General features: G+C 41.8%; 1 long non-coding RNA gene across 1 annotated transcript in view; it reads left to right on the top strand.

Annotated features, from left to right (window-relative positions):
- Window positions 1–853: 853 nt before the first annotated feature.
- Window positions 854–10,527, top strand: part of LOC110496334 — a 33,989-nt gene continuing 24,315 nt past the window's right edge. Inside the window, exon 1 of the long non-coding RNA XR_005037490.1 lies at window positions 854–1,053. This is a non-coding gene — a long non-coding RNA (uncharacterized LOC110496334). The remainder of the gene's footprint in view (window positions 1,054–10,527) is intronic.

Genomic DNA, 10,527 nt, shown 5'->3' with positions numbered 1-10,527 from the left:
ACTGGTTGAATCAACGTTGTTTCAATTAAATTACGTGGAATTAGCGTTGACTTGATATGTGCCCAGTGAGTTGAGGCTCAATCCCAAACTGATCCCTCCTTCTCCCTGGGCTTTTCATTTGACAGTTCATGAAGGGGAGTCAACGGGCCTAAGGACAGTGTGGAGGGATGGTTAATGATAGAACCCAGGAGTGACTGAATGGGGTTGATGTTCCTATCCAAGCTACAGGATGTGCCCTTGGTTGATTTCAAATGTTGATTTGTGTGTGTGTTTTGACAGGTGGAATGATGTAACCAGTGGGGTTGTCCTGTTGCAGACAGGTGGTCAGACTCATCCTGCTGGGCAGTCTTGTTTTGATTGACATTTGGTTGAGTTTTCAACTAATGTGCAATCAACAAAAAAAATCACTGTCATTGGATTTATGTTAAAAATAAATGAAATTCCTGTATCTTAACTTTTTGCAAATCCAATAATTTCCACACGTTGATTCAATGTCATCACATAGTTGTGGAAACAACATTGATTCAACCAGTTTTTGCACAGTGGGATCCACTAGTGGTTCTGGGGGGGGGGGGGGGGGGGCAGTGCTCCTGTGACAACAATTTTGTGCCCCCACCCTAAGTGTGGAGTTATTAACTATTATTTTTACATAGCAAAAATTAGTTTTACATAGCAAAAATTAGTTATCATTCTTTTTTTACATCCATTATTAGACAGTGGCAACGATGATGATTAAGGAACATGGTATTTTGCCTGCAATGCAGTGAAGAAAACGATATGACAACGTCTAATGTAGCTGGCCCCTCTAACAGTACAACTGGCCCAGCTTACCCCCCCCCCCCCCCCAGTTGAAATGGTCTAGAACCGCCACTAGTGGGATCTTCCACAGCCCAGAGGTGCAGAAATCGTACTGCCAGAGGAGTTGGGGAGATCAGAATGGGCATTCTGTTTCATGTTGGTATTGTCAAGTGCTAGCCCGTCTCAAGATCCAACCTGACACCAGGGTTGTGTTCATTAGGCACCAAATGGAAGAACATCAACTGAAATGCGAAGGTACAGCCTGCACTTTTTCAATAACAACCGTTTGTTTTAATTCTCCAAACATTTTGCAAGTGTATGCCCTAGTGAGCACGATCCATTGTACCACTGTAGACGCAGAAGCCGATTTCGCTTCCTTAAAATCCCCAGAATGAAGATAACTCAAATCTGTAATTTTTACGTTTTGGCCGAGGATGTTTTAGTTGCGAAATTTTACATCTAACTAAGGTGTTTAGTGCAGGTAAAAAAAACATGTCTTACGTAAATAGTCGGAGCTGCTGGGCAGGTCAACCTCACTGTCTATGCTTTTTTGATAGAGAGCGATCACTGCAGCTGTTCACCCCATGTTAGTGGGCAAATGTACATCGTCAAAAAACAACCCAACCTTCATTTACCCGGTTTGACGCACAGATGTTCCAATTTCCGTTTAAACGAGACAGACTTTATGACAAAAAGTATCCTATTTAACGTTGTAGTGAATTTTGCCACTAGAATAATTGTTTGACTCATATCGATGCCATATATGCTGCTTTCAAAGGGATGCGTTGCTAAAACAACCCCTTGGTCTGCTAAAAAAGGTTTAATTTACACCGATGATAACCACCAGAGGGCGAAAATATATTGATCAATAATGGTTGCAATTGATGTTTTAACGAGAGATTACCTCGTGATAGTATACTGGCCAATGCTGGTTGCAATTGACCCATGTAGGCTAATTATGATAATACCTTGGATATGCCTTTGGAAGATGTCAGGCAGCAAAAACAACCCATCTCCCTCACCCTGTGGAATGATAACATTGTGGCATTGTGGGCGCTAGAGGGCGACACAAAACCATGTATTTTTCTTGAGTTCACCAGTCAGAAGCTGAACGAAAACCTCCAGGAATATTTCGAGTAGGCCACTGGTACCAGAGTATTGAAGGCTTACGAGCACATGACACTTTAATCAATACACTTGCTATACCAATTGGTGTTCAAAACAATTGGCCTAGTTGGCCAGAGTCTAGGCAATCTAGTCTAGATTATCTAGATCAATGCTATTTAATTTGTCCTTTAAAGGGATTTGTAACATAAATCAATTCAGTCATGCAGGATGGCTAAAGGTGTCAAGTTACTTCCCATAAATCAGCCAGCTGTTTGTGAAGGTTTCTCTTCTAGTCATAGTCCTGTGATGTGAGTTGCTTACATTTATTTCAACATTTAACTACTCTGTAGACAATATTTACAGTTAGCCTCCCCATGAAAATGTTTACAATTCATGTACGAACTCCTCAAAACTGTTTATAAACCCCACATAGTAACATCCTCAACCCCTTTTCATAGCAATGGTTACTGGTTACCTTTTAACAAAGGCAGTGGATGTAATCAGTTTGATCAACAGCAGGTTCGTTACAAATGTAATTCTTACTTGATATGCTTCAAATATCCTTTGTTGGTGAGAATTGAGTTATTCAGACCATCTTTCAATATTTTTACAAGTAGAAGTGTTTCGTTATGAAGGTTAAAGAAAGGAAATGAACTACATTTAAGGCTTCCAATCTAATGGTCAGGGATTTAGGATTCCCAAAGTAATGTCTAGTCAAGATGTTCAAAGTGTAATTGATGTGTCCATTACGTGAAGAATTCCATGTAATTATAGTCAATAAGTGATGTAAATGGGTTAAAGCTCACTAAAAGCAAACCAAATCCCCAAAAGAGAGGCTAATAATTCAAAAATAATCAATGCTGATAGCTGAGTAGTTAATTTGTCTGTGTGTTCGCTTTCCATAATAATATATTCAGTTAGATCTAAAACAAAATCGGTCTGTGCCAATTAGAGATGATATTCAAGACACTTGGACAGGTTAAGTGTTCAACATACACCATTATTCTTCCTTGGTGATATAGGAAAGCTTACCTCTTAAGCCTACTTTGAGAGGGATCATTGGCTAGCTGACAGTCTCTCGGCAAAATGAAACATTTTTTGTTAAGGAAAGCTATGACATTTTAGTGGAGAATTATTCACCTGCATTTTTGGCTCACTGGAGGATTAACTGTATTGTACATGTACATGTATCAAAATGTTGTTCAATTACTTACCACATGAAACCACATAGTGCTTAGTTTTAGGCTAACAAACATTTTTCAGTGTTACGGGTCCTACTAATTATCACAAACAACCACAAATAACTACGAAAAGGTACCCCAAACAACCCCAAATGGGTACCCCAAACAACCAAACACAAACAGGGTACCACAAACAACTCCAAACAACCCCAATCAACCACCAACGACCCCATACAACTCAAATGGATACCCAAAACGGGTACCCCACAACCCCAAACAACCCCATACAATCCCAACCAAGTACAAATGGGTACCCCAAATGACTACAAATAAGTACTACAAACAACCACAAACATGCACAAATATCCACAAACAATCGCAAAAATATTCCCAAACAACACCAAACCTCCCCATACAACCCCAACCAACTACAAACTGGTACCCTAATCAACCACAAACAGGTTCCCAAACAACCCCAAACAATGATTAGCATCCAGCTGCAGATTATGCACGCTGAGGCCACCTCAAAACATTCTCTTGCGTCTCAGACTGTATTTTTTTTGTCTCAGTTGGTACAGTATGTGCACATGCAGTGCTCTAACGCCCTAGACTAATCTGTCACTAGCTCTGGTCCAGGGCTTAGGTAGTAGCTAGGCAGCTCTGGTCCATTCTAGCTCTGGTCCAAGGCATAGCTAGTAGCTCTGGTCCAGGGCGTAGCTAAATTAGTGCAGACCAGAACTGGCTAGCTAGTAGCTACGCCCTGGACCAGAGCTAGTGACAGATTATAGCCCTGGTCCAGGGTGTTAGAGCACTACACACCACTGAGACACAAAAATACAATCTGAGATGCAAGCGCATGCACTTTAAGGTTTGCAGACTAGGTGGCCTCAGCGCACATAATCTGCAGCTGGATGCTTCTTGTTGTTTGGGGTACTTTTGCATACCTGTTTTATTTTTGGGGGGTTACTTTTGAGTTATATTGTGTACCTGTTTGTGGTTGTTTGGGTTTGCACTGTTTGTGGTTGTTTGGGGTTGTTGTGGGTACCTGTTAAAAGAACCTGTTTGGGGTTGTTGTGGGTACCTGTTAGGAGAACCTGTTAGTGGTTGTTTGGGGTTGTTGTGAGTACCTGTTAGGAGAACCTGGTTGTGGTTGTTTGGGGTGATTAGTAGGACCCCACCCAATGTACCTGTACTGTAAACTGTTGCTCAAGGGCATGTGGAGGTGTACCCCTCTCTGTAGGCTTAATTTGCAGACAATAATTGTTAAACAGAGAGTAGGTATATCTGCGTAACACTACATTTAATGGGTAATATCATTGAAGGCTAGAGTTGTCGAATTCCTAGTGGTTAGAACTTTCAACTTGTGTCTCAGTTTGAGTTGGAGGCCCCATTTATTTGTATTTTCTTTTAGGGGTTTGTTTCAGATAATCTACTAGTTTGGCTTTCAGCGTGTAACCACCAGACATCCACACCCTATCTTCCATTGTCTGCTTCGTAACACTTAGTATCAATCTAAGTAGGCGAGATGCCATGCAGAGACTTATAGTTAATGGAGATGACATCAGAGGAGATTCGAGGCGATGAATAAGTCATTCTTGGTCTCATTTCAAACATGAAAGATTCATACCACCAATTTAGATGACAGTATTAATTTAACATGACACTGCATTAATGGTCGATTTCAGTTTCACAGAACTCATTTAAATGGATTGGAGTCCCTTAATTTGATGAGATGTGATGGCTGAGAGCTGTACTGTCTCTCTTTCTACTCTCTCTTTTCCTCTCTCCCTTTGGCTTGTTTAATGCGAGCAGGCGTCCCAAAAAGGGATGTCCGCTGGGGGCTAGACCCGCTGTGTGTGTGTCTGTGTGTGTGTGTGAGAGTGAGTGAGTGTCTGAAAATGAAGATACTGTGGTATTCCACACTCAACTGTGAAACACACACCCATTTTTCTAGACCTTCCTGGCAACAGTTGCCATTCAAACACGGGTTAGACCACCAGGATCTGATTTGTCACATTCCATACTTGTATTGAGTGAAGCGTACATGAATGTATTAGCAGTCCTCTGTGTGCCGGCAGCTCTCCTCAGCATGTCTCCCAGCATTGACTAAGTAGTTGTTAAAACCTTTTTACTTTTCATGTAGCACCTCAAATCAATTGTTATTATGCAGGCCCAATCATGCTTTGCTATATAGCCCACTAATGCTTGCCTGGTCTGGCTTAGTTACCATTGTCAGTTCTGCCTATTCCTATTAGGTTTTGCTAGTCTAATTTTTTATTTTTTATTTTATTTATTTCACCTTTATTTAACCAGGTAGGCAAGTTGAGAACAAGTTCTCATTTACAATTGCGACCTGGCCAAGATAAAGCAAACCAGTTCGACACATACAACGACACAGAGTTACACATGGAGTAAAACAAACATACAGTCAATAATACAGTATAAACAAGTATATATACGATGTGAGCAAATGAGGTGAGATAAGGGAGGTAAAGGCAAAAAAAGGCCATGGTGGCAAAGTAAATACAATATAGCAAGTAAAACACTGGAATGGTAGATTTGCAATGGAAGAAAGTGCAAAGTAGAAATAAAAATAATGGGGTGCAAAGGAGCTAAATAAATTAATTCATGAAATACAGTAGGGAAAGAGGTAGTTGTTTGGGCTAAATTATAGGTGGGCTATGTACAGGTGCAGTAATCTGTGAGCTGCTCTGACAGTTGGTGCCTAAAGCTAGTGAGGGAAATAAGTGTTTCCAGTTTCAATCATTGGCAGCAGAGAACTGGAAGGAGAGGCGGCCAAAGAAAGAATTGGTTTTGGGGGTGACTAGAGAGATATACCTGCTGAAGCGTGTGCTACAGGTGGGAGATGCTATGGTGACCAGCGAGCTGAGATAAGGGGGGACTTTACCTAGCAGGGTCTTGTAGATGACATGGAGCCAGTGGGTTTGGCGACGAGTATGAAGCGAGGGCCAGCCAACGAGAGCGTACAGGTCGCAATGGTGGGTAGTATATGGGGCTTTGGTGACAAAACGGATTGCACTGTGATAGACTGCATCCAATTTGTTGAGTAGGGTATTGGAGGCTATTTTGTAAATGACATCGCCAACGTCGAGGATTGGTAGGATGGTCAGTTTTACAAGGGTATGTTTGGCAGCATGAGTGAAGGATGCTTTGTTGCGAAATAGGAAGCCAATTCTAGATTTAACTTTCGATTGGAGATGTTTGATATGGGTCTGGAAGGAGAGTTTACAGTCTAACCAGACACCTACGTATTTGTAGTTGTCCACGTATTCTAAGTCAGAGCCGTCCAGAGTAGTGATGTTGGACAGGCGGGCAGGTGCAGGTAGCGATCGGTTGAAGAGCATGCATTTAGTTTTACTTGTATTTAAGAGCAATTGGAGGCCACGGAAGGAGAGTTGTATGGCATTGAAGCTTGCCTGGAGGGTTGTTAACACAGTGTCCAAAGAAGGGCCAGAAGTATACAGAATGGTGTCGTCTGCATAGAGGTGGATCAGAGACTCACCAGCAGCAAGAGCGACCTCATTGATGTATACAGAGAAGAGAGTCGGTCCAAGAATTGAACCCTGTGGCACCCCCATAGACTGCCAGAGGTCCGGACAGCAGACCCTCTGATTTGACACACTGAACTCTATCAGAGAAGTAGTTGGTGAACCAGGCGAGGCAATCATTTGAGAAACCAAGGCTGTCGAGTCTGCCGATGAGGATGTGGTGATTGACAGAGTCGAAAGCCTTGGCCAGATCAATGAATACGGCTGCACAGTAATGTTTCTTATCGATGACAGTTAAGATATCATTTAGGACATTGAGCGTGGCTGAGATGCACCAGCTCTGAAACCAGATTGCATAGCAGAGAAGGTATGGTGAGATTCAAAATGGTCGGTAATCTGTTTGTTGACTTGGCTTTTGAAGACCTTAGAAAGGCATGGTAGTGACGAGCTGAAGCCAGTCTGGCCAAGCTAGTACAGTCCCAGGAATTAAGTCCCCCATGTTACACTGTGCTGGTCAGTGGGGGTTATCCCAGTCTGGGGGTTATCCCAGTCAGGCTAAGTTAGTTGGCAGCAATGACACCCTCAGTCCTGTGGTTCATCTTCAAACATACTACCCCAACAGCAAGTAGCTAGGCTACTTAGCAACCATGACACTCTTAGTCCTGTGGTTCATCCTTAGCCATGCTAACCCAGTAGCAGGTAGCTGACAGTGGCCTGATAATGACTCTCTGTGCCCCTGGTGATGGATGGCATGCTCGGACGCGCTCCCTCTCATCCTGACAGGCCCCGGCTGGCTGATTTATTAATGACAATAATTAGGCGTAAACCTCTCTACAACCAAACCAGAGTGATTAGTGCCTTTAATGATGGAGGGGAGTGGTGTGGGGAACCTGATTAATGCTCACCGCCCTGACCTTTTGCATTCTGCCTTTGTAGAGAGAGAGAGGAGGAGGAGGATGAGAGGAAGAGGAGGAGAGCACTGAAGACGTCTGCTTATTCCTTGTCAATGCCTTCAGTTGTAAACTGAGAGGTTATTGTACGTCCCTTCCAACCACATCACTCAATTCTGTGGGATTTTTGTGATACTTTCTTTTTCTTCATTAGTACTGTACAATGTAGTTTGACACATTTAGGTTTCCATTTTTAACTGAACCTTATTTTTTAATTAAAGGGGCAAACTGTGATTGCTACATACATTTTTGGACTTTTAAATTCATGATATAAATCCAGTGATTCTTGAAGAATATAACTTATACATGCCTCATGAGCTTAGTTCAACCATGTTACCCCATCAGAACCAAAAATAGAAGATTGTTTTATTTCTTTGATTTGCAAACAATATAATTGTAAACACACACGGTATAGCCTCAAAACATGGTTAAAACTTTCATTTGGATCTCATAGATGGTCAGTCCTTGCATCCATAGCTCTGTTTCCTAATTTGAGAGTGGCTACATTTCTCTAGTCCCATCCTTCAGCTATTTACCAAATCAGTGGCGGGGTGAGGCTTTGTTATCATTTGAGGTGCAGATTGCCCCTTTAAGTAGCTGACAGATCTCCCAACTCAAAGAATTATGAATCGAATTGAGGAGGAGTTGAACAAGTACTGAAGTTGAGATACAGTGCCTGGAGTGTCAATGGGTGAAGAGCCAAACATTAAACCGAGACACGGTTCAATTACGCAAGTCAATCACAATGTTCACAAGTTAGAAAAGACAAGCAATGCCACGAGCTCCAGTATAACGGAAGCTTGGTCGAACCAAATCACTTGTGCATTAACTGGGCACATGCACTCCTTTCTGATAATAAAAAAAAGAATCATCCAGTAGGCTGACTGACTGCAATGAATGAAAAAAAATGTCAGAATCTTTATTTGGGTCAGGCTTGAGTTGGAGAAGCTGGCAGCTAATGACCTACAGGAAATGGAGATCAAAGTGAAGAGGACTATGGGCGGCCATCTTATGGTGCTGATGTGCTTCAGATCAGACTAGCATTGACTTTATCAGTGTACTCCATCTGTGGGATAAAGCTGTTCACTAATCACAACACTATCTATGGTTGTTGGATTTGACATTAGCCAGAAATGGAACTGGTGTGGTTTATGAAGAGTGACAGATTTGTCATAGTTTAGAAGCTGAAATACGGATACAGTAATGTTGTGCTAGTGTAAAATTAGGTCAATGTAGACAAGTACTTGTCTTGTCATGATAAGCTTTTGCTCGAATGAAACTGATGTATTTCACACAAACATGAGGTTTTACCCCTGGTTATGACTTATTTAATATCCACTCAAATATGACTAAATCATGTTCTTTGACTGTCTCTCCACATCTGGGGTTATTGTTTTCTGTGTCTGAAAATCAGGAGTAGACTAACATGCAACCTTTCCCCATGTGGTGGTGTGGCAACTCAAAAGGTCTTTGATATGGGTGTCACATGATGGCAGAGAGCATAATTTAAATGGGTAGATTTAAAAAAAAAAATGAAATCAAATTTTATTTGCCACATGCGCCGAATACAACATTTCACCTTACAGTGAAATGCTTACTTACAAGCCCTTAACCAACAATGCCGTTTTAAGAAAAGTACGTGTTAAGAAAGTATTTACTAAAATAAACTGAAGCAAAAAAAACTTATACAAAAAATGAAAGAAGAAAATAGAAAAATAACAAATAATTAAAGAGCAACAATAAAATAACAGTAATGATGCTACATGCAGGGGATACCGGTACAGAGTCAATGTGTGGGGGCACAGGTTAGTCGATGTAATTGAGGTGATATGTACATATACAGTGGGGCAAAAAAGAATTCAGTCAGCCACCAATTGTGCAAGTTCTCCCACTTAAAAATATGAGAGAGGCCTGTAATTTTCATCATAGGTACACTTCAACTATGACAGACAAAATGAGAAAGAAAATGGAGAAAATCACATTGTAGGATTTTTTATTAATTTATTTGCAAATTATGGTGGAAAATAAGTATTTGGTCAATAACAAAAGTTTAGCTCAATACTTTATTATATACTCTTTGTTGACAATGACAGAGGTCAAACGTTTTCTGTAAGTCTTCACAAGGTTTTCACACACTGTTGCTGGTATTTTGGCCCATTCCTCCATGCAGATCTCCTCTAGAGCAGTGATGTTTTGGGGTGTTGCTGGGCAACACGGACTTTCAACTTTTGGGGTTGAGATCTGGAGACTGGCAAGGCCACTCCAGGACCTTGACATGCTTCATAAGGAAGCCACTCCTTCGTTGCCCGGGCGGTGTGTTTGGGATCATTGTCATGCTGAAAGACCCAGCCACGTTTCATCTTCAATGCCCTTGCTGATGGAAGGAGGTTTTCACTCAAAATCTCACGATACATGGCCCCATTCAATCTTTCCTTTACACGGATCAGTCGTCCTGGTCCCTTTGCAGAAAAACAGCCCCAAAGCATGATGTTTCCACCCCCATGCTTCACAGTAGGTATGGTGTTCTTTGGATGCTACTCAGCATTCTTTGTCCTCCAAACACAACGAGTTGAGTTTTTACCAAAAAGTTATATTTTGGTGTCATCTGACCATATGCCATTCTCCCAATCTTCTTCTGGATCATCCAAATGCTCTCTAGCAAACTTCAGACGGGCCTGGACACTGGCAGGGGGACACGTCTGGCACTGCAGCATTTGAGTCCCTGGCGGCGTAGTGTGTTACTGATGGTAGGCTTTTTTACTTTGGTCCCAGCTCTCTGCAGGTTATTCACTAGGTCCCCCCATGTGGTTTTTGTGATCATTTTGACCCCACAGGGTGTGATCTTGCGTGGAGCCCCAGATCGAGGGAGATTATCAGTGGTCTTGTATATCTTCCATTTCCTAATAATTGCTCCCACAGTTGATTTCTTCAAACCAAGTTGCTTACCTAGCCTGGTGCAGGTCTACAATTTTGTTTCTGGTG

This window comes from Oncorhynchus mykiss, chromosome 18 (genome assembly GCF_013265735.2).
Source record: "Oncorhynchus mykiss isolate Arlee chromosome 18, USDA_OmykA_1.1, whole genome shotgun sequence".
Classification (NCBI taxonomy): domain Eukaryota; kingdom Metazoa; phylum Chordata; class Actinopteri; order Salmoniformes; family Salmonidae; genus Oncorhynchus; species Oncorhynchus mykiss.
Note: the sequence above shows the minus strand (reverse complement) of the source record. Positions and strands in the feature narration are given on the sequence as shown.